Source organism: Phoca vitulina, unplaced genomic scaffold (genome assembly GCF_004348235.1).
Source record: "Phoca vitulina isolate PV1807 unplaced genomic scaffold, GSC_HSeal_1.0 scaffold78, whole genome shotgun sequence".
Classification (NCBI taxonomy): domain Eukaryota; kingdom Metazoa; phylum Chordata; class Mammalia; order Carnivora; family Phocidae; genus Phoca; species Phoca vitulina.
In genome coordinates this window covers 6,187,710-6,212,609 of record NW_022589781.1, presented here as the reverse complement: position 1 = coordinate 6,212,609, position 24,900 = coordinate 6,187,710, and the positions used below count along the sequence as shown (strand labels likewise).

At 38.8% G+C, this 24,900-nt stretch overlaps 1 protein-coding gene across 4 annotated transcripts in view; it reads right to left on the bottom strand.

Annotated features, from left to right (window-relative positions):
* The window catches only part of LOC116625425 (protocadherin-15-like), a 1,687,848-nt gene that overhangs the window by 218,432 nt on the left and 1,444,516 nt on the right, over positions 1-24,900 (bottom strand). The window lies entirely within an intron of this gene.

Below are 24,900 nucleotides of genomic sequence, written 5' to 3'. Positions count from 1 at the left end.
TCACTCTGCACTGCATCTAATGATTTGCATTCGAACCTCTGCTATCTGATGTAACTTCTAAAAGAGTGGAGAACGTACTTTGTTCACATTTATGCAGTACCCTACAACTTAGTTTTCAACCCAGTAAATACTAATTTAATTGTTTTGAATAGCGTTACTTTTTCCCATTTCTACATCAGAAAGAACATACCCATGCATAAAAATACAAAATAATTATGTGTGTATTTGATTTGAGTCCATCATACATGCTTTCATTCATTCATTCGTTTATCCCACATATTTATGGTCAAATTTGTGCTGGACAGCATTTTAGTGGTTAGGACACACAAAAAAATATGTTTCCTGGAGGATGGCGTGGTGATTTAGATTTGGAGCTGACTGACAATTCATCCTCAAGTTGAACATCAAGCCAGACAAGACTTGGATGGTAAGCAGCAAGCTTCTTAGGCCATTTGTGATTCTGGTGTGGCCAGCCATTTTTATGAAGGCATAAAGGACATGCTTTTGAAATGCACAGATGATATGAAGCCTAGCAAAATGGCTCATGCCATAGATGGCTGCATCAAGATGGAAATACATCTCAGTTTAGGTCTCAAAATCCAGCATAGAAAATGTATGACTTCCCTTGCTACTACTACTTTCATACTAACTAGCAGAGGTCTTATGGTTGGGGGTGGTGCCTTCTCTCCTTTAAGCCTTAGGAGACTCTATAAATGAGACCCACGCTCCATTTTGTAGATGTGGAAACTTGAGTTTCAAGTAGAAACTCCTAGAGTTGCTAAGTGATATAGCTAAATTCAAATCTCAGACTGTCTAATGCCAAGGTCAGTGCTCATCTCCAGAATTTCCAGCTGCCTCCAATTAAGTACGAGCTCTTCAGGTAGCTCACAGGTTCATACGACTCATCCTGCCACCTGCTGGTTACACGGTTGTGGTGACTGATTCACCTCTTGGAGTCTGCAGGTAGAGAGGTAATTATCAGTATGTACTGCCTCAGATTTTGCGAGTATTGACTAAGCTCGTCTCAGAAAGCACTTGGAACAGTATCTGGCATGTTGCAAACAATCAATATAGGTTAATTAATAATGGTAATATTATTTTAAAATATTTTTTGCAATAAATGTTATATAATAAATGTAGCTGAACACCCACAGATCCCTGCAGAATGTAGGCAATCTCAAAAATCCATTTAGCACTATTCATTGTCATTTGTTTATTCCCAATAAATCCTAACAAGGTCCTAGATATTCTTCTCACTTATTTCAAAAGCTGACAGTAAGCCAAATACAAGAGGAAAAGAAAGTTGTGGAAGATACGGTGCTATTGTTCTAGAATATTTTCTCTGAATATTTTTATCTACAGCATTTCTTTAAAATAAAAATTGAAAGTACCAAGTGTCCACATTAAGTCTGTGGAAGGTTTTGTGCACTTGTGAATATCTTTGGGCTCGTGGGATTTGTGATTTCCAACTGAGTGACAATCAAAGAGAAAAATCAGAAAAGCAAACTTGCTTAGAAAAGTCAACTAAATTTATGTAACCACTGTTACTTTGTTGAACTGTGTTAATTCATTAATTTCTTCCTGTGAATGATATCATTTCAATGCTCTAACATTGATTTTTCAGCCTTTTCAGGACCAAGGCTACCTGCAATTTTTAGCGAGACCAAAAATGGAATGTAACGTTTTTTAGGTATGCACAGCTCCACCTGAAATACATGTCCCATTACCTAGAGGACGGTCAGGTCAAATAATTCAAGATTTCAGAGGGGAAGGTAGGTACACTTGTCTTTTTTGGAATCTGTTTTTAAAATTTTTTTAAAGATTTTATTCATTTATTTGACAGAGAGATAGAGAGAGAACACAAGTAGGCAGAGAAGCAGGCCGAGGGAGAAGGAGAAGCAGGCTCCCCGCCGAGCAGGGAGCCCGATGCGGGACTCGACCCCAGGACCCTGGGATCATGACCTGAGCCGAAGGCAGACGCTTAACTGACTGAGCCACCCAGGCACTCCTTTTTTGGAATCTTTTTGAAAAGAATTTCTTATTTGAAAGGAAAAAGGAGAACCTGTTCATTGTGATACTCACTTCTATTTTGTTCAAGTATTCTGTTATTATTAACTGTAAAAGGAGAACCTGTTCATTGTGATACTCACTTCTATTTTGTTCAAGTATTCTGTTATTATTAACTGTAGTTACACTTCTGTGCATTAGACCTCTGGAACTTACTCCTCTTCTAACTGAAAGGTGGCACCCTTTGATCAACATCTCCCCACCTCCCCACCCTCCAGCCCCTGGCAAATACCATTCTACTCTCTACTTCCATGAGTTCAATTTCTTTCTATATATGTGTGAAATCATAAAATATTTGTCCTTCTGTGAGTGGCTTATTTCATGTCATGTCATGTCATGTCATGCCATGGCTTATTTCATGTCCTCCAAATTCATCCACATTGTCACAAATGTCAGGATTTTGTCCTTTGTCACAAATGTCAGGATTTTGTCCTTTGTTAAGGCTGAATAATATACCATTGTACATAATTACCACCCTTTATCCATTCCTTGGTTTATGAACACTTAGGTTGTTTGCATTACTGTGAATAATGCTGTAATGAACATGGCAGTGCAGATATCCCATCAAGATGCTGGTTTTGGGTGCCTGGGTGACTCAGTCGTTAGGCGTCTGCCTTCGGCTCAGGTCATGATCCCAGGGTCCTGGGATCGAGCCCCACATCGGGCTCCCTGCTCAGTGGGAAGCCTGCTTCTCCCTCTCCCACTCCCCCTGCTTGTGTTCCTTCTCTCACTGTCTCTCTCTCTCTGTTAAATAAATAAAATCTTTAAAAAAACCAACATGCTGGTTTCATTTCCTTTCTACTTTTTTTTTCAAATTGATTTATTCCAGAAAGAAAGAGGGGGAGAGAGAGAGAGAGAGAAAGAGGCAGGGGAGGAGCAGAGGGAGAGGGAGAGAGGATCTCCAGCAGTCTCCCTGCAGAGCAGGGAGCCTGACACAAGGCTTGATCTCATGACCCTGAGATCATGACCTGAGGCAAAGTCAAGAGTCAGAAACTTAACCAACTGAGCCACCCAGGAGCCCCTCCTTTCTATTTTAATTTCCTCTCTCTACTCCTATCCTGCCAAGTCTTCACCTCTGTGCCTCCTCCATTCCTCCTACCAGCATTAACCACTGTTCAAGAGAAAAGTCCTGCAGAGCAAAAATTGCTTAGTACCATGCCATTTGACAAAGAACACAATTAAATGAAAAGCAGTGAAGCAAATCATAAATAACCAATTTTGGGTAATTTCATTTCACTGTTCTATGGCTAATTTTTATCTACAATGAAATGGTAAGAAGTATCTGGTGTTGATAAATTTCTCCAAATGTGCTTTTAGTAATCCCATCATTCTGCTGGTATCCTGTAACTGGGCACTGGAAAGTGGGTAGGGTCCTCTGTGTGAAGGACACTGAACTTGGAAATGAAAGATCTTGGTTTGAGCCCTCATTCTAACATGCTATGTGGCCTTTGGTTCTCCTTCTCCTAATTCTTAAAATTAAAAGGTTGTTCTAGAAAAGTTATTTGAATGGTGCTTTCCACTTTTAACATTTTATGCTTTTATAGTTTATTTTAGTTGCTATATTTATATTATACCAAGCTCATGATGATATAGCTCTGATAGAAGAGTTGTTCGGAGAACAAGAGCAACTTCAGATAGAGAAAAGTAAGACATATTAGTTTCTACTGCATGAGAAACAGTTTGCCAAAAATATGACCGATAAATACAAATGCATATATTTATTTAAGTAAAATATGCTATTATGAATGGACTTTTTAAAAAAGATTTATTTATTAATTTGAGAGAGAGACAGAGCACGAGCAGGAGGGGCAGAGGGAGAGAGAATCTTAAGCAGAGCCTATGCTAAGCACTGAGCCCAATGCAGGGCTCGATCTCATGACCCCGAGATCCTAACCGAAAACAAGAATAAGACACTTAACCTACTGAGCCATCCGGCAACCCTATGAATAGACTTATTAAAGGCTGCTTTTATTTCCTCTTTAGCTGCTAGGACACTTCACAAAAGTAAGTGGGACTTTTTTCTCTGAAAGGATCAGATTGAACCATGATCAATACATATGTACAACTGAAAATAAGTATAAAAATACACTTAATGCAATATTATACATATGTATTTGTCTTAAAATCATTTTTTTTTATTTTTTAAGATTTTTTTTTTCACATCCTTGACCATAATTTTTTTTTTCTTTGCTTTGCAAGTGGATAAGATGAGATGTGAAGGTTTTCAACAAAGGCAGTGCAGTGTGGTAGAAAAATATAATTGGCTTTGGCAGCAGGAACAGCCAAGTTCAAATGGTAGTTGAATCAATAAATAAATGTATGAAAATTGTCAAGCCACATTACTTTTCCAACTCCCTGTTACCTTATCTATAAAATTAGCTAATATTTTTGGTGTGGTTTCTCCTGTTGTATTGTAAGAATAAAGGTACTAAGAAATATTCATTTATTCATCCACATTCATATTTTAAATTTTTTGTCATGTGTGGGGTTCACAATGCAAATAAACGGTGAGGGTGGTAAAAATAATAAACAAGACAACTTAAAGCAACAGGATTTTTGTGAATATTTTGCAGCAATATACTTTAAAATCTGTAGATTGTCTTCTCTTGCATAATTAAAGAAGGGGTTTCAAATCACATTTAACAATTCAAAAATAGTATATTGACAATTTTATAAAGTCATCTCTAATACTTTCTACAAAAATGACTCTCAAGAAGGAAATACACTTAGCTCCCAGAGGAAAATATACTGATTTGCCATTCTTTGGGTTAAAAATGATGGTTGTAAAGGTCTAGTCAAAAGATATTTATTAAACAGTTGCGTAGCTAAAAGAAAAGCTATTTCTTTTTTTCCTTGAGAGAAGAAGAGAGATGGAGAAAAGCCAGAAAGACAGGCTTTGGGAGAGCTCTGTGTGATGCAGGTGGAGACAAAGCAGAAGGCTACCTGTGCTCAGAAACTCAACAGAATTTGAAGAATGCTGTTGAACAATGAAAAGCTATTTGTATTTCCTGAATGCTCCCACCTCCGCTAACATGCCTAGTAAAACAGAATCTCTGATGAAAAATGTATGTAAACAGATTTTAGTATAAATCATAAAGGATTATGGTAAGTTAAATTATTGTTCTGATATTCCACTTTCTCCCTTATTGAATGTTCCGCCCCATTCCCTTTGCCAAGTGACACCACAGTAGCTCCCATCAGAGAAGACATATGTTATATGCACATGTACGGTTATGTGTACACCTGTGATTAGGTGTGGCCTCTTGCATTCTTGCCCCTCATAAGGAAACATGTTCAAAGTAGATGCTGGTGCAGAGTAAGACATTTGTGAAGCATTTTCAAACCTGAGCTATAACCTGGAGTCACACCTGTTGGGGGCCTGCTGAGATCAGTCAACCCAAGCTGACCTTCCCCTACCAACTCCTACCAACTTCTACCAACCCCTACCAATCCCTACCAACCTGAGGCCCAAGCATGAGAAAAGGGAATATTCACTGTTGTGTGTCATGAAGATTTGATGCTGCTTGTTACACAGCATTAATACAGCAAAGCTGATTGCTGAAGGGTTTAAATTTTACATATACAGATTGAAAGTATGAAACAGAGAGTATTCATTGAAGTAAGAACTCAGAGATAGAGTTAGCCTTATAAGGATATAACTTCTTCCAATAGGCCAACCCCAACCAGAAATCTTAGATTCTATTCAATCTGATGTGTATATCAAGAGGCCTAGTGATTCCAAGTGACAAATGAAAAATACATACATATATATATATATATATATATATATATATACACACACACACACACAAACTGTTTAATATACATTATATATATATATATATATATATATATATATATATATATATATATATACATGTTGTCTGTAGAAATAGATCACTTAGGTTCAGAAATTCCTATTTATTGGTGTACTTTTGAAGTCTATTTGAAATCTATTTGTTATGAAACAGAGTCCCCAGTTGATAATGCTCGTCTGTGGTTAAGTGTGAAATCAATGAAAGAAGGAAACAACATTTTGCATTATCTTTTCTCAAAGCAAGCCAAGATTTGCTTAAAGCAGTAGAGTTTTTTCAAAAAGACAGACTGACATAGAGTGAAACAGAAATTCACTTAGCAAGAAGTCAATGAATCGTGTGTCTTTTTAATGCAGAGAATTAATGTTTACTAGTAGAAAAGGAAAGGAAAGGAAAGGAAAGGAAGGAAAGAAGGAAAAAAAAAAAAACTATTATGAATCTCTTCCTTCAGACACAGTGTAGGTAGTCCAATAAGTAATACAGGAACTTAAAAAGCTGATAAATTCTCCAGTGAGGATCTCTGATACATCCTTCACAACAGCTCAAAGTACTGATAGGGAAGGAGAGTGGGGCTGAGCACCTGTGGTTGGAAGCACTTCAAAACCTGGAACATCTTCATTTTCTGGGACTTCAGAATGAGAAATTCACCATCTCTTTATTGCTACAGGGTAGCAGTCTGCCCTTACTAGGAGATTATAAAATGACCCCATGTAAAGTAGATGTCTTAAGATGGTGTACACCCTCCTCAAGATCTGTAACTATCTACTTTCATTGTTTATGTATCAATAACCAAGGTAAGTTGCAGCATAGCTAATCATCCCTGCTATGGGAAAAAAAGATTATCCACCACAAAGTACAGCAGGATATATGGGCGCCTGGGTGGCTCAGTGGGTTAAACATCTGCCTTCAGCTCAGGTCATGGTCCCAGAGTCCTGGGATCCAGCCCCGCATCGGGCTCCCTGCCCAGCAAGGAGTCTGCTTCTCCCTCTCCCTCTGCCTCTCCCCCCTGCTCATGCTCTCTCCCTCTCACTCTCTTTCTCTCTCTCAAATAAATAAATAAAATCTTAAAAAAAAAAAAAAGAAGAAGAAGAGTAGGATACAGTTAACAATTACTGGCAGGATCCAGAGGAATATACCTGAGAATGAATCTTCCTTGTGCTGGTTGGGGTAGAGGGAGCAAATTACAGCTCTGAATAACAAGAGAGTTTCCTTACCCAAGGGACTTAGGACTGTGGCAAAGACATGGAGCTGATCCTAACTCACTACTGGGTTATTCCCTGAAGCTCCAGAAAAACAATGGCTTACAATAAACGGGATATAAATTCCAGAACTGTCTTAGAGATTTGAAGTAGGGGTCAGAGACTCAAAGCTATGGGCATTTTAGTATGGACTTATTATGTGAGACCAGAGAAGTCACCAGTTACCTTTGCTGCCCAGGATTGGCCTCAGTTATTTCCCTTCTTTGGAGCAATACAGGATGGTGCAACTTGAGATGCTTTGGCATTATCAGGACATTCAGGGGTGGCTCTCCTTTCTAGCCCAAGGACAGGACACTCATCCTGCTGCTATGGAGCCGTGATCCTTAGTGTCAGTGTGAATGGTAAGAACTCTACATCCTGGTTTTGAATCCTGCTGACAATACTCAAATGTCAAAGGCAGATGGATGAAATGTTTGGTAACAATTTGCAAGGATGGAATGGCAACTGAACTGCTACAATGTATAGGAATCATGGTACTCCTAAAGGCAAGATAGTAGGGCAGCCAACAAGTGTAATGCTTGATTTATATAACCAAAAACTGCCCAAAGCAGGTGAACTAAAGACTCTTATTCACTATGATCTTAACTGTGATTAATGCATATTCTAAGTGTGGCATTAAATACCTGAATAATTAAAGGGCATTAAATACCTGATTTATTGTCCATGAGATTCCACATAACATCATTTCAGGCCAAGGGGCTCATTTTATGGCAAAGGAGGTACAATTATGTGCCCATAACTATAGGATCATAGTTGGCCGTAATACATTGTACCATCCAACAATGCTGGCCTGGGAGAATATTGGAATGACTTCTTAAAGAAACAGCTAAGGGCAACTTTGGGGATGACTTTCTATAGGGTTAAGGAAGTGATGGCCATTAAATGGTACTTTTCTTGATAGGGAGAACAGGTGAGATTGAGAATCAGGGTTTGAGGTATCAGTGGCCTCTATCACCATCATCCTGCCTGACCTACTTGGGGAATATAGGATTCCTGTCCTTGCAAACTGAGGCTCTGCTGCACTAGAGGTCCTAGTTTTCTGGGGACAGGAGTCATGCTTCCACTAAAGAGACACAGTAAGGTTCCCATTAAACCTATATTCGCGGTTGACCAGTGTTTATTTTTTTGGCTCTTTATGCCAGTAGACCAAAAGGTACAGAAAGGAGCTGCTATAGTTGTAGAGAAAGTTAAAAATATCTCGAAGAAAAGACGAGAGAGCTTGCTCTACCAACCGTCAGGACTTACGGGGTACAATGAACATTTTATCAATATTAATTCTTCCGATCCATGAACACGGGATGCTTTTCCATTTATTTGGGTCTTCTTCAATTTCTTTCATCAGTGTTTTGTAGTTTTCAGGACACAAGTATTTCACCTTCTTGGTTAAGCTTATTGCTAAGGATTTTATCCTTTTGGATGCTATTGTAAATGGGATTATTTCCTTATTTTGCCTTTTCAGATAGTTTGTTGTTAACATACAGAAGTATAACTGATTTTTGTATCTTGCAACTTTGATCAATTTGTTAGTTCTAACTTTTCTTTTCTGTGGAGTCTTTAAGATTTTCTACATGTAGGCACATGGGTGGCTAAGTCGTTAAGTGTCTGCCTTCGGCTCAGGTCATGATCCCAGGGTCCTGGGATTGAGCCCCGCGTTGGGCTCCCTGCTCCGCGGGAAGCCTGCTTCTCCCTCTCCCACTCCCCCTGCTTGTGTTCCTGCTCTCACTGTCTCTCTCTCTCTGTCAAATAAATAAATAAAATCTAAAAAAAAAAAAAAAAGATTTTCTATATGCAAGATTATGTCATCTGCAAACAGAGATCATTTTACTTCTTCTTTTCCTATTTGGATGCCTTTTATTTCTTTTTCATGCCTAACTGCTCTGGCTAGAACTTCTAGTACTATGGTGAATAGGAGTGGTGAGAGTGGGTATCCTTGCCTTGTTCCTGATCTCAGAGCAAAGATTTCTGCTTTTTACTATTGAGTATGATGTTAGCTATGAGCTTTTTATTTATAGCCTTAATTAAATGGAGGTCCATTCCTTCTGTACTTAGTTTGTTGAGAGTTTTTATCATAAAAAGGTGTCAAATTTTATCAAGTGCTTTTTCTGCATGTATTGAGATGATTATGTAACTTTTATCCTTCATCTGTTTAGGTGGTGGATCATAGTAACTGACTGTGTATGTTGAACCATCCCTTGCATCCCAGGGACTTGATCTTCGTATCATGGTTTATGATCCTTTCAATGTGGTGATGAATTCAGTATGCTGATATGTTGTTGAGGATTTTTGCATCTATGTTCATTAGGGATATTGGCCTATAGTTTTCTTTCTTGTAGTGTTTTTGACTGGCTTTGGTATAAGGACAATGTTGGCCTCATAAAATAAATTTTGACATGTTCCCTCTTCTCCAACATTTTGGGAAGAGTTTAAGAAGGAATGGTATTACTATTTCTTTAAGTGTTTGGTAGAATTTGCCACTGAAGCCTGATCTTCAGCTTACATTTGACTAGAGATTATTGATTGCTGATTAATCTTTATTAATTATTAGACCATTCAGGTTTTCTTTTTCTTCATGATTCAGAATGGATAGGTTGTATGTTTCTAGAAATTTATCCATTTCTTCTAGTTTACCCAATTGTTGGCTTATAATTTTTCATGGTAGTCTCATGACTTTTTGAATTTTTGTGGCATTAGTTGTAATGTTTCCTCTTAGTTCTGATTTTATTTGAGTTTCCTTTTTTTCTTAAAGGTTTGTCAGTATTTATCTTTTCAATAAAACTCCTAGTTTCATTGATTTTTTCCATAGTTACTCTGTTTTCTGCTTGATTTATTTCTCCTCTAATCTTTATTATTTCTTTCCTTCTGCTTAATTGGGACTTAGTTTGTTTTCCCTTATCTAGTTCCTTGAGGTGTACAGTTATGTTGTATTTTGAGATCTTTCTTCTTTTTTAATGTAGACATTTATTACTATAAACTTCCCTCTTAGTACTGTTTTTGCTACATCACTTAAGTTTGGAGTTTTTGTTTCCATTTATCTTGAGCTATTTTCTACTTTACTGTTTCCTTTCTTCTTTGACCCATTAGTTCATGAGAAATAAACTGTGTAACTTCCAGATATGTGTGAATTTTCCAATTTTTTTCCTATTATTGATTTCTAGTTTTATTCCACTGTTGTTGAAAAATTTATTGGTATGATTTCAATCTTCTTAAATTTGTTAAGATTGTTTTGTGACCTAATATGTCATCTATCCTGGAGAATGTACCATGTCTCATTCAAGAAGTAGGTGTATTCTGCTCCTTTTGGCTGGAATGTTCTGTCTGTATCTGTAGGGCCAGCTGGTTGCCAGTGAGCTCAAGTCTGCTGTTTCCTTATTGATATTCTGTAGATGTCCTATCTATAATTGATAGATGTTTTTGAAGTCTCCTATTATTACACTGCTGTCTAATTTTCACTTTGGATCTGTCAATGTTTGCTTATATATTTAGATGCTCTGATCTGCATGCATTTATATTCATAATTCTTATATCTTTCTAATGAACCTTTTATCATGCTATAATGACTGTTTTTGTCTCTTGTAATAGATGAAACACTGATGAAAAAGACAAATGTTGATGAAACAAATGAACATTAATGAAAAAGAAAATAAAGAAGACATAAACAAATGGAAAGACATCCCATGTTCATTAATTGGAAGCTTTAATATTATTAAAATGTCCATCCTGCCCAAAGCAATTAGAAAATCTATGAAATCTCTACCAAAATCCCATTGGCTTTTTTTTTTTTTTCACAGAGGTTGAAAAATAGTCCTAAAATTTATATGGAACCACAAAGACACTGAACAGCCAAAGCAATCTTGGAAAAAAAGAACAAAAATGGAGGTATCACAATTCCTGATTCCAAAGTATATTACAAAGCTACTACAGTTAAAACAGAGTTGCTCTGGCAACAAAACAAAACAAAACAGGCAAATAGACCAACGTTACAGAATAGAGATCCCATAAAAACTCCATGCCTATACAGTCACCTGATCTTCAACAAAAAGAACCAAGAAAGCACAATGGAGAACAGCTAGTGTCCTCAAGAAATGGTGTTGGGAAAATCAATACCCACACGCAAAAGAAAGAAACGGAACTCTATATTACACTATATCCAAAGATCAACTCAAAATGAATTAAAGACTTATAAGACCTAAAACTGTTAACTTCTAGAAGAAAATATAGGGAAAAGGCTTGCCTACTAACTAAATGGGTATTTATGTAAAAGAAAGCGAAAGTGGATTTGTATGTCACATCATATGCAAAGATCAATTTCAGACAGTCCTATTACAAATAACAAAATAAAGTTTTTCATAATAGAAAAGAATATCTTAATGATCTAAGGGTAGCAAGTAACAATTAAAAATGATGGGTGGCTCAGTCAGTTAAATGTCTGACTCTTGATTTCAGTTCAGGTTATGATCTCAGGGTTGTGAGATGGAGCCTCATGTTAGGCAGACACTGAGAGTAGAGCCTGCTTGCAATTCTCTCTCTTCTTCTCCCTCTACCTCTCCCCACCCTGCTCACACGTGCTCGCTCTCTGTCTCCTAAATAAATAAATAAATAAATAAATACTCTATGTATCAAAAGACACCTTTAAGAAAGTGAAATCCAGGAGTAAGAGACCTGGATTTCATCCGGTCTCAGGAATTCAGCTGGATAGGGATCAAATCATTCTGAACACCTACAAACTCAACAGGAGATCGAAGAAAAGAATAGCAATGACTCTCTGAACAGAAAAGCAACCACTTTCTGGAAGGTAGGACGGGCAGAGAAGTGAATCCGAGGCGATATTCGGGAGGATAGACGGCGGGGGAGGGGACCTCTGTCGGCCGCTTCTGACAAGTGATAGAGCCCGGCGCACAAAATCAGAACTTTTAGAAGTTGGCTCCGCTGAGGGACGACGCTCCAGGGTCTAAGCAGAGAGTGGAACCATCGCAGGGACAGTGTGGTCTCAGGACCCTCGGGGTCAAAGACTGGGGGTGCCTGAGTGTGGCAGAGCTCCCAGGTATCAGAGCAGGGAAGCCGGCTGCAGAGACGAAGCCGAGGTGCGGGGCTCTCAGCTCGGGGTTGCCATAAACTGTGATCTGCGGCACAGTCGGGCCACTGGTCCTCCAGCAGGGACCCAACAAGCGGCAGATCCGGGGAGACTTACCTTCCTCCCCCCGGGGAGGAGCAGCGCGGGAGCGCACCACAGGGATCTCCTGGGCTTGGAGATGCCACATGGGGTCGGGTGCCAGAGACAGAAACACTGGGTCACAGGCCCGGTGAGCACGGAGTGCGGCCAGAGACCGGGGAGACGGGAGTGATTGACTGCTTTTCTCTGGGGGCACACTGAGAAGCGGGGCCCCGAGTTCTCGGCTCCTCCGGGGCGGAGATTGGGAGGCCACCATTTTCACTCTCGTCCTCCAAAGCTGTACGGAAAGCTTGCAGGGAACAAAAGTTCTGGAGAGCAAACCCGAGCAGATTACTTAGCCGGAACCGGCAAGGGCGGGGCAATTCTGCCTCCGGCCAAGACGTTTGGGAACCACGGCAACAGGCCCCTCCCCCAGAAGATCAGCAAGAACCAGCCAGCCAAGACCAAGTTTACGATCAATGAGAACAGCAGAACTCCAGCGCTAGGGGAATACTGCACATAGAATCCATGGCATTTTTACCATGATTCTTTAGTCTTTCAAAGTTATTTTTTTTTTAACTGTCTTTTTTTTTTTTTTTGAATTTTTCTTTTCCCCTTTTTCAACCAACATCTTATCAATCCCTTTTTTAAAAAACATTTTTATTTTTCATTTTTAGAGTCATATTCTATCCCTTCATAATAGTAACCTTTATTTTTGGCATATATATATAAGTTATTCTCTCTTTATAATTTTGAGATAGTTTCTTCTAACAGATCAAAATATACCCTAAATCTCTAGTGTATGGTTTTGTTCTACTCTCCTGCCTGATCACATTATCTCCCTTTTTTTTTCTTTTTTTTTTAAATCCTCTTCTTTCTTTTTTCAAACAACTTCGCATCAATTCCACTTATAAAATTTTATATAATTTTCATCTTTACAGTAATATTCAATCCCTTCATCATATCAACCCTTATTTTTGTACATATATAAGTTTTTCTTTCTTTAAAATTTTGGGAGGCACTTTCTTCTAGCAGACCAAAATACACCCAAAATCTGTGTGGCACTGATCTATGTGCCAGCCTGATCCTATTTGATCATATTCTGTTTTGTTCTATTTTTGTTTGTTTTTATCTTTATCTTTTTCTCTTTTTCTTTTTTCTTTCTTCCTTTTCTTTTCCCCTGGCTTCAGGTGTTTTCTGATTTGTTTAGAGTATATTTTCTGGAGACGTTGTTACCCTGTTAGCATTTTGCTTTCTCATTCATCTATTCTCCTCTGGACAAAACGACAAGATGGAAAAAATCACCTCCAGAAAAAGAACAAGAGGTAGTACCGACTGCCAGGGAACTACTCAATATGGACATAAGTACGATGTTGGACCTAGAGTTCAGAATCATGATTTTAAAGATACTAGCTGGGGTTGAAAAAAGCATGGAAATTATTAGAGAAACCTTTCTGGAGAAATAAAAGAACTAAAATCTAACCAAGTCGAAATCAAAAAGGCTATTAATAGGTGCAATCAAAAATAGGGGCGCTAACTGCTAGGATAAATGAGGCAGAAGAAAGAATCAGTGATATAGAAGACCAAATGATGGAAAATAAAGAAGCTGAGAAAAAGAGAGATAAACAACTACTGGATCACCAAGGCAGAATTCGAGAGATAAGCGATACCATAAGACGAAACAACATTAGAATAATTGGGATCCCAGAAGAAGAAGAAAGAGAGAGGGGCAGAAGGTATATTGGAGCAAATCATAGCAGAGAACTTCCCTAATTTGGGGAAGGAAACAGGCATCAAAATCCAGGAAGCACAGAGAACCCCTCTCAAAATCACTAAAAATAGGTCAACACCCCGACATCTAATAGTAAAACTTACGAGTCTCAGAGACAAAGAGAAAATCCTGAAAGCAGCTCAGGAGAAGAGATATGTAACCTCAAATGGTAGAAACATTAGATTGGCAACAGACCTATCCACAGAGACCTGGCAGACCAGAAAGGACTGGCAGGATATATTCAGAGAACTAAAGGAGAAAAATATGTAGCCAAGAATACTATATCCAGCTAGGCTGTCATTGAAAATTGAAGGAGAGATAAAAAGCTTCCAGGACAAACAAAAACTAAAGGAATTTGCAAACACGAAACCAGCCCTACAAGAAATCTTGAAAGGGGTCCTCTAAGCAAAGAGAGAGCCTAAAAGCAACATAGACCAGAAAGGAACACAGACAATATACAGTAACAGTCACTTTACAGGCAATACAATGGCACTAAATTCCTATCTTTCAATAGTTACCCTGAATGTAAATGGGCTAAATGCCCCAATCAAAAGACACAGGCTACCAGATTGGATTAAAAAAACAAGACCCATCGATATGCTGTCTGCAAGAGACTCATTTTAGACCCAAAGACACCCCCAGATTGAAAGTGAGGGGGTGGAAAACCATTTACCATGCTAATGGACACCAAAAGAAAGCTGGGGTGGCAATCCTTATATCAGACAAATTAGATTTTAAACCAAAGACTGTAATAAGAGATGAGGAAGGACACTATATCCTACTTAAAGGGTCTATCCAACAAGAAGATCTAACAATTGTAAATATCTATGCCCCTAACATGAGAGCAGTAAATTATATAAGGCAATTAATAACAAAAGCAAAGAAATACATCGACAACAATACAATAATAGTCGGGGGCTTTAACGCTCCCCTCACTGAAATGGACAGATCGTCTAAGCAAAAGCTCAACAAAGAAATAAAGACCTTAAATGACACACTGGACCAAATGGACTTCACAGAAATATTCAGAACATTTCATCCCAAAGCAACAGAATACACATTCTTCTCTAGTGCCCATGGAACACTGTCCAGAATCGATCACATCCTAGGTCACAAATCAGGTCTCAACTGGTACCAAAAGATTGGGATCATTCCCTGCCTATTTTCAGAGCACAACGCTTTGAAACTAGAACTCAATCACAAGAGGAAAGTCGGAAAGAACTCAAATACATGGAGGCTAAAGAGCATCCTACTAAAGAATGAATGGGTCAACCAGGAAATTAAAGAAGAATTAAAAAAAATTCTTGGAAAGCAATGAAAATGAAAACACAACTGTTCAAATTCTTCTCATTTAAAGAAGAATTAATACCTATTCTTCTGAAACTGTTCCAAAAAATAGAAATGGAAGGAAAACTTCCAAACTCGTTTTATGAGGCCACCATTACCTTGATCCCAAAACCAGACAAAGACCCCATCAAAAAGGAGAATTACAGACCAATATCCTTGATGAACACGGATGCAAAAATTCTCACCAAAATACTAGCCAATAGGCTCAAACATTACATTAAAAGGATTATTCACCATGACCAAGTGGGAATCATCCCTGGGCTGCAAGGTTGGTTCAACATGCGCAAATCAATCAATGTGATACAATACATTAACAAAAGAAAGAACAAGAATCATATGATCCTGTCAATAGATGCAGAAAAAGCATTTGACAAAGGAGAGCTTCCTTTCTTGATCACAACTCTTCAGAGTATAGAGATAGAGGGTACATACCTCAATATCATAAAAGCCATCTATGAAAACCCACAGCGAATATCATTCTCAATGGGGAAAAACTGAGAGCTTTCCCCCTAAGGTTGGGAACGCGGTAGGGATGTCCACTATCACCACTGCTATTCAACATAGGATTAGAAGTCTTAGCCACAGCAATCAGACAACAAAAAGAAATAAAAGGCATCCAAATCGGCAAAGAAGAAGTCAAACTCTCACTCTTTGCAGATGATATGATACTTTATGTGGAAAACCCCAAAGACTCCACCCCTAAACTGCTAGAACTCATACAGGAATTCAGTAAAGTGGCAGGATATAAAATCAATGCACAGAAATCAGTGGCATTCTTATACACCAACAATAAGACAGAAGAAAGAGAAATTAAGGAGTCGATCCCATTTACAATTGCACCCAAAACCATAAGATACCTAGGAATAAATCTCTTTGACCTCAGCCGCAGCAACTTCTTCCTAGACACATCGCCAAAGGCAAGGGGAGCAAGGGCAAAAATGAACTATTGGGACCTCATCAAGATAAAAAGCTTTTGCACAGCAAAAGAAACAGTCAAGAAAACCAAAAGACAACCGACAGAATGGGAGAAGATATTTGCAAATGACATATCAGATAAAGGGCTAGTATCTAAAATCGATAAAGAACTTATCAAACTCAACACCCAAAGAACAAAGAAATCGGAGGGGGAGACGAACCATGGGAGACGATGGATTCTGAAAAACAAACTCAGGGTTCTAGAGGGAAGGGGGGTGGGAGGATGGGTTATTCTGTTGATGGGTATTAAAGAGGGCACGTTCTGCATGGAGCACTGGGTGTTATGCACAAACAATGAATCATGGAACACTATATCTAAAACTAATGATGTAATGTATGGGGATTAACATAACAATTAAAAAATTAAAAAAAAACTAATGATATAATGTATGGTGATTAACATAACAATAAAAATTAAAAAAATAGAAAGTGAAATCCAAGCTCCAGAGTTTGAGATGTTTGAAATACATGTAACAAGGAGTGAGTCATAGCTTGAGTATATAAAGAAGTCCCACAGATGAAAAAGAACACTTACGAAGAAAAGCAATGGCAATCCGAAAGATCAATGGTTAGGAGATTTAAAAAGGTACTTTGGAAAAAAAAAAAAAAACTGAAAATAGCAAGTAAACATATGAAAAGATAGTCAATCTCATTAAGAAACTGCTGATCATGACTATAATGTGGGACCACGAAAATCATCCCAGATTGGCTCAAATTAGAAAGACTGACACACTGAAAATGCACATGGGGACAATCACTAACTCAGAGAATCATCACACTCACTATGGGAAACAATTGGGATTTTCAGTATAGTTAAATATACTCATATTCATAACAGAGAAATTCTGGCACGTGTGCACCAGGAAACATCATATAAAATTATTCACAGCAGCACTGATTATAACAGCCTCAAACTGGAAGCCACTCCAGTCTCACCAACAATAAGAATGTGAAAAATGAATTGTAGGACAGCCACATACCTAAATAAAATCCATGAACAAATAGGCAGAAAGTTGACCCTAAAAAGATAAAGGTGAATAAAAGAAGGCAGATAGTAAAGCATACATACTCTATAATTGAAAAAAAACATAACTAAACCGTATTGTTTATGGATGCGTACGGAGTTGGTCAATCTGCAGTAGAAAGCAGAAACTAACCATGCAGTTAACTGAAGGTGGAGGAGAGTCTCCCTGGGAGGGAGCACACAGGGCCTCTCCTGGTGCTGGTTATATACCTGGTATATGTACCATATGCACCGGCACATAGGTTTACTTTATAATAAATTGTGCATATATGTTTAGATCACTTTCTATACATTCCACATTTTTCTTAAAGGTTAAAGGACGAGATTTGGTCTTAATAAAAAGCTTCAGAAACAGTTGGAATCCCTCCTATAAAACCAAAAGTTGATTTGCCAAGCTTCCTCCTGAGCTCGGCAGTAAAGTCGGTGTAATTGTACAGAGCTATAACATTTGTAGAGAAGGATAACCGAATCCAACTAGAGTGAATAGGCTATGAATTTTCATCAGTCAATAAAATAGAAGTGCAATTTGTATGAAGTTGGACCTCATAAATAAGTAATGTAGGATTAAAAGGCACAGCTAGATGAATGGAGCAAGGGTTTCTGAGGCCAAAATAGTCCGTATTTCTTCTTAGACAAATATTAAATAATTTAAATGGAGTACATACTGTAAAGTGGTAGGTAGAAAATTCAACTCTAAGCATGTGACCGAACAGGCTGGTAGTGTATCTCTCACAGGATTCCTGCACATAATCTTCTTAGACCAACTGTTTCCCTGTCTCCAGGTGGTAACGATTTTGCCCTGTCCTGGTTAGAAATTTCACTTGTTCTTTGCATTAACACTGCTTTTTAAATGAACCCTATGTGTTCTGTACTACATGTTGAAATTCCAAAGTAGACAGATATCCAATAACAAACCTCAGTCTGTCAAGATGACTTATTTATGCGTATGGGTGTGTGATGAGCCAAATATGCACTTGCAGATATTGACATCTATTATATTTCTTCCCTTTGTGGAAAATACCTGAATCTTCATTGAAGAAAATGTACTTTTAGGTAATTTTAATCCATTAGGTCTAGTTTAATCCAGCATCTTCTAAAAGCCAAATATTGGGCTGAGTAATAGGTTTCTCAGATCAATATGACACACTCTCTGCTTCCAAGAAATTGGGATAAATAGATAACTTCAATATACTTCGGGAAGTACTATCAAAAAGTTGTGCACAGTATAAATGGGGCCATGGGTATGGGTCATTTAGGATACAGAAAAGTTCATGTAGGGTTTTCTGGAAGAGATTATGTTTGGCCAGAATTTTCGAAGATCAGTTCTCTAGATAAAGAATGGAAAAAGACAAAATCAAGGGAGGGGCATGAGCAGAGGCACAGGGACTCGGGAGAGGTACTGAGAAGGGGTATTAGTAGCTGCAAGTAGGTTAGCACTGACTCAAGGAAAGCTGGGGAAGCAGCCGTGGGAGGTGAGCCTTGTTTGCTGCATTGAGAGATGTTTCCTGCGGTTGAACTGTTGGTTAGAGACACCGTTCCAGCAGGTACACTGAGGATAATTAGGAGGTGTCAAGACTAGTGTCAGGATAATCAATTAAGTGAAAAAAAAAATAGCAGTCAAGTAAACAAACTATAAAGATACTTTTTTAATGTAGTGTGTCCTTGACGGATGGCAGAAAAATAAAATAAGCTCCATGTGTGTAAAAAAAAAAAAAAGATGTTGTGATGTTAGTTCAGGTGAGAAATGATAAGAGCTGGACTGTGGTTGTCTGGAGGGAGGAGGAGGGAATCTGAGAACAGAGAGAAACATGTAAAATTATCAGGACTGGTGATGGACCGGACATGGACAGTAAGGGAGAAAGAAGAGATGCACAGTTCCCCAGCATCAGGCTTGTGACCGAGTAACCAAGAAGCAGAATTCAGGAGACTGACACCTGTCTCGAGAAGGTGAAGATAAGGTTTGAGTGTAACACGTGTTGAATACGTTAGTTTGGGAGGTGGTGGAAACATCTGTCACCTTGATCGTGGTGACGGTAACAAGAGTATCCATATGTCCTAACTCAAACTCACCAAACTGCATACATGAGTCATGCGTAGGTTTTTCAATGCCAATGATACCTCAATGAAACTAGAAAAAAGAGTATTAGTATACAGTATTAAAAGAAAAGGCTTAAGAAGCAAACAGATCTAGGGAAAGGTAGAAAGAATCAGATCCTCTTAAACATATGGAGACCAGGAGCAAACAGGTGGTAGGGTCTCAAGAAGGGGACAGAGACCCGTTTCAAAGGTAGCAGTGAGGTTGTTCAGATAAAGACAACATTCCACAGTAAGGAGGTGACCAATATCTGTCATCGCACATCTGGGATTATGCAACTGTGAATATTTACACATACACACACAAACATAGGCACACGCACATATATTTATCATGACAGCTGAGCTAAGACTAAAAACCGTCTAAGGGTAGGCCCTAAGTAAATATTGCAAAAATACATGCACAAAATGTTCTAACTCATTTACCAACTGCCAATTGAATACCTGAAAGATCACCAAGCTTCAAACATATTCACAAGCCACAGATAAATCTCCATTATAAATATTTTTAGGTAGCAGCATTAAAAGACATGCCACCAATTTTTCAAATTGTGTGGGCTTCCTTCTTGAGTTGACTGAGTACAGTGTTTGCATTGCAAAGTATGACTTGACAAGAGAACCCGTAAAATTCCCCACTTGTGGCCTACTTAAAAAAGAAGTATGGTAGTTTTAGGCACTGTTGAATGCCATACTGAGCTACAAAAAATAAATAAAACACCATAAAGCTCCCACCTTCATTTCATTTTTAGAGCCCCACACAGGGAGACGACATGAACATTAATCAGAGACACACCACTGAGGTTCAGATTTTGCTTAATATTAAATTGTATATTTGGAGGAAATACCAATTTCTTTTTTAAATGAATAGCATCCCTACCCTTCTAAACGCTGAGGTTCACTAATGATTTTAAAACCACTCTGAGGGTTTAAACCGAATCACTACCACTTACAGCAGCCGGAGTTTAGCATGCAGACCTCACATTGGGAATACATTTATGTTTCAGGTTAAATAAATTCAGCCTCTTTTGTTTTAGAACTGGAAGAACATTTTGTTGACTCAGGGCTCTATTTCTCTTACTTAGAGCTAAAAGAAGTCAGCTCAGCATAAGAATTTCTACCAGGCATTGATGGGAAGTTGGCCGGGAAGCCACTCTCTGTGTACAGTAAACACTGCTAAGAACTTGGTTTAAACGTATGAGGCAGGGTTGTTTCCAAGCACGCCTTCTCTGCATCTGTGTGGCCTTTGATGCCAAGGGCTACTCTAAAAAACAGAGAGGATGGATTTAAGGAGAGTTGTGGGTCCTAAAGAACCCTCCCCGAGATGCTGCCAGGACGCCAGAAAGCTGGAGGAAGCTCCAAGGTTTCCCCTCCCCTCAACGTCCACTCTCCCAGAATACGCACTGAATCACCTCCTGGGCCACCCACCTGTGCCAAACAAAAACAGCTCCTCATCCTCCCTCATGCTAAATTCTGTTGGACAACTACAAAGAAGTTCTTCTTGGGACGCTGTGCGGAAGACAGGGCTTACTGAGCAGATCCCGCCCTTTATCTCCTCCTCACTCCACACCCAGACTTACGGTGGAATCCATCAGATGTTATTTGAAAAAATGAATGAAAACGGCATGCACCATGTTGAATGGGGTGGGGTGTCACAATTCTCCGCTTCTGCAGACCCGGGGTTTATGGTGGGACCAAACTCGTCCACCTGACTCACACACCAGGATGAACCATTGCTAGCCAGTCCATATCTGCCTGGCATCTTTCTTTTCCTTCTTTCTTTTTTTTTTCTTCAACCTCGAATCTCACTAATTTGTCAAGATACTGCAAATGAATACATTTTCCCATGAACCCTGACACAGCTGCCTTCGTCCTCTGTGGTGTTCCTCATCCTTTAGGAAATTGTCTGGATGGCACATCGGACACGTGACGTAGAGAGGGAGTGTGTTCTTACTGTGTGTGCTAGGTTTCATTCTGCACACATTCTTTTAGCCCCAACAATACTGTTGCAGCAAGTTGCTCTGAGAATTATGCAAATGGTTTCCAGAGTTAAGTGTGGTATATCATACTTGTGTGTAGTGAGTTCTATGTTCAGAAATTACTGGTTGGTAGTTTATTTTTTAATATGCTGATAAAACTCCTCTGCTCTGCATAATCCATAAATATTGCTTCGGAAGTATTCTCTATTTAATAAAGTTTGATACTCCAACACTACCTTAACACAAAGAAAGTAAATAAAAAGTTCCTTCAGCATTTGCATGCAAATACTGGATTATGCATACTAAAACATCATTAGAACAAAAACTCCTTAAGTAGGTAGCTCAAATTCAGTGCAATAACTAACCATACGTATCTTGGTTTTAAGTGTGTCTTAATAGTTTTTTGGTGACAATTAACATTAAATTTTATAAGCAGAGCATGAGTCATTTAGTGAAATTAATGTATTATATAATTATCATTAGGTAGCAACAGGAGACCATTATGATGCATCAAAATTCCATTCTCTGAACATTAGAACTTGTCTGGAACTGAGCAGAATCAGTAGGATGCACCTGCTCTGCATGGTTTTGTGTTCCTTTGTACTTTCAAACTCATTTTAGTTTTTTATGAAAACATGTTATTGCTTAAAGACCAGGACCATTACTGCTTTGTCAAATTATGAATGCTAAGGTTTATATTTCAATTTTTAATGCTGAAATAAACTACAGAGACCATATCTCGTCTAAGAACTAGGAGACGAGAAACAAACTTCATGCTGTAAGTCCTTCAAAGACAAAGAACCACTAGGAAAAGTGACAATAATAAAGAGAAAGGAAAAGTAAAAATAACTAATAATTAATCATTATGTTAATGTCTACTTACATATTATTAATTATATATTCCATATGGGTTTTATCGCTCCAGTGCTAATTAATTAAGAGGAATGGAAAAGATAATTTTCCTAAATGATTTCAATACCTGTTTATCTGAGCAGTTGGTAGATGTGACTAAACAGACTTTTCAGTGTTCATCAATGGGGCAACTAGAGTGACAACTGTAATGGTATTTTTTAAAGATTTTTTATTTATTTATTTGAGAGAGAGAGAGAGCACAAATGGTGGGGAGGGGCGGAGGCAGTGGGAGAAGAAGACTCTCCGCTGAGCAGGGAGCCCAATGCGGGACTCGATCACAGGACCCTGAGATCACGACCTGAGCCAAAGGCAGACGTTTAACCCACTCAGCCATCCAGATGCCCAGATTTTTAATCATCATTATGACTAGACTATTATAATAGCTCAGGCCTCTATATCTGGGCTATTATAATTACCTTCTGATCCAGCTTTCTGGATGTAGAATCTCCCATCACAATCTACTCAGGAGTAATCTTTATAATAAAAATCTAGTGATGCCATATGTCAGACCCTCCAGGGATCCTCCCCACCAGCACCTTCTCCAACATGCACAGAGAAATGTTTATAACTTGGCACACTTGCTGTAATATGACCTGTCCTATGCTCTGTGTCTGTGCTTTTATTCATGCAATCACGTGCTAGACCGCTTCCAACACCTCCCAATTTTCTTCTCACCAATATTCATCCTTCATAAGCCAACTTCAGCACCAACCCCTTTTCTGTTCTCTGCACATGCCACTCAGATTTTACCACCTTGTTTGCCTGCTGTAATAGACACTGTCAGTGCCCCATGTGTGTCCCTTGGAGCATGTATACTTTCTGACCGACTTCCATCTGCTGGTATCTACAGTCTGACCCAATGCCCTTGTATCCACATGGCAGAGAGCTGGCTGCTTGCTTGCTCTGGAGGCAGGAAGTACCAAAAATACCCTCCTCCACAGCATCAGTGACCAAGGAATCTCAGGATTTTGTGCACGAATTTGCCAGTCCCATCACTTCTCAGGATCAATAATTCTGGGACATGTGTTTGCAGGATTTCCTAGGTTCGCCCTTGGGATTGAGCTCCAGTCTTTCTAATGATTGGTTTAGTAGCTGTCCCTTCATTAGCAGCTGTCTTTTCCCTGCATCACTTCCTACTTGTCTGTGAGTATCACTTGAACTTCTCCAAAATGATTTCTTCCTCAATCTTTTGTCCACAGGTCTCCTCTTATAGAGTCCACAGTAAAAGTTGTGACACAGGAGGTATTACTACACAGGGTTCTGGAGTCGGATGGCTTGCTGGCTACGTGGCATCAAGACTCCATAGCTTGTTGCAGCAGGTCGATGACTAATCCTCTTCCCTGTGGTGAGCTGGGGCAGCATCAAGGCATGAGGGAATGTATGCCCTACGCAATCCCTCTGGGATTTGAGAGACAGAGTGACAATGATGATGATAATGACTATGGAGCTGTTGTAAGTATTGTCAGAGCTCTGAGGGAAAAAACTGATGAGCTCACGCTGACCAGGTAAAATCCCAGGGCATGGTATGGAAGGCAGAAGGTCTCTGCCTTTAACATTTAGAGAGGCCCTCCCCTTCTGCAGCCAGAGAGGAAACTGGACTGAACACCAGACCTTTGTCTGACTGGAAGAGCAGCTGTCTTGTAGAGAAGGCTTGCTTCAAAGCACCGGCAAAACTCCTATTCAAGACTCAAGGCTTTAACAGGGAAAGGGTGGGTTCCTGACGTCTGGACTCATACATCTGGATGACCCACTCCTTGAGAGAGAAGGGTTCTCTCCTTGCCTGTAGTTCACACAGATGCCTCATCTCAGGTAGATACTGTGAAATATGTGTGCCTTCCTCAAAATTCGCCTTCAGCTTATGGCTTCTAAACCATCCACCATGTTCAAGACCAAGAATGGCCCAACTGAGGAAATACTATGCTTTCTATAAGAAAAATGCAATTATTCATCAAAGGAAGTAGACAAACTGGCTTATATGTCCAGTCTTAGGATCAGGAGAGCACACTGGGCAAGAGGTGTGTGTGTGAAATATGGGTACAAAGCAAACGCTATATAGATGTTTACACAACCAGATGAATATACCTCTAAACATCTGTATTCTGAGGTATGCACTTACAAATTCACACTTAATGGTATAGCTAATTACATATTTCTCTACAGTACCTTATTATAATTCCAGAAAATAAAAATATATATTAAATAAGAAAAGAATACTCTTCCAATGAATCAATGTTCAAAGCACTTAAGGGTCACAAATGTGAATCAACAAGCTTAATAAGTGAAATCCAAATGGACACAAGTGATTTATGAAAAACAAAACAAAACAAAAAATCTTGAAGAGTATCCAGCACTGTGACTGAGAATGAATGCACTTTATTCTGTTTTGCCTTATACCCAAGTGATCTCACTCACTGATCACCTTCAATAATTCTGATGACCCACTGCACATTGCATTAGCTGAATCTCCTTTCAAAATTAAAATGTGAGAAACATATTCAACAAAAAAATACA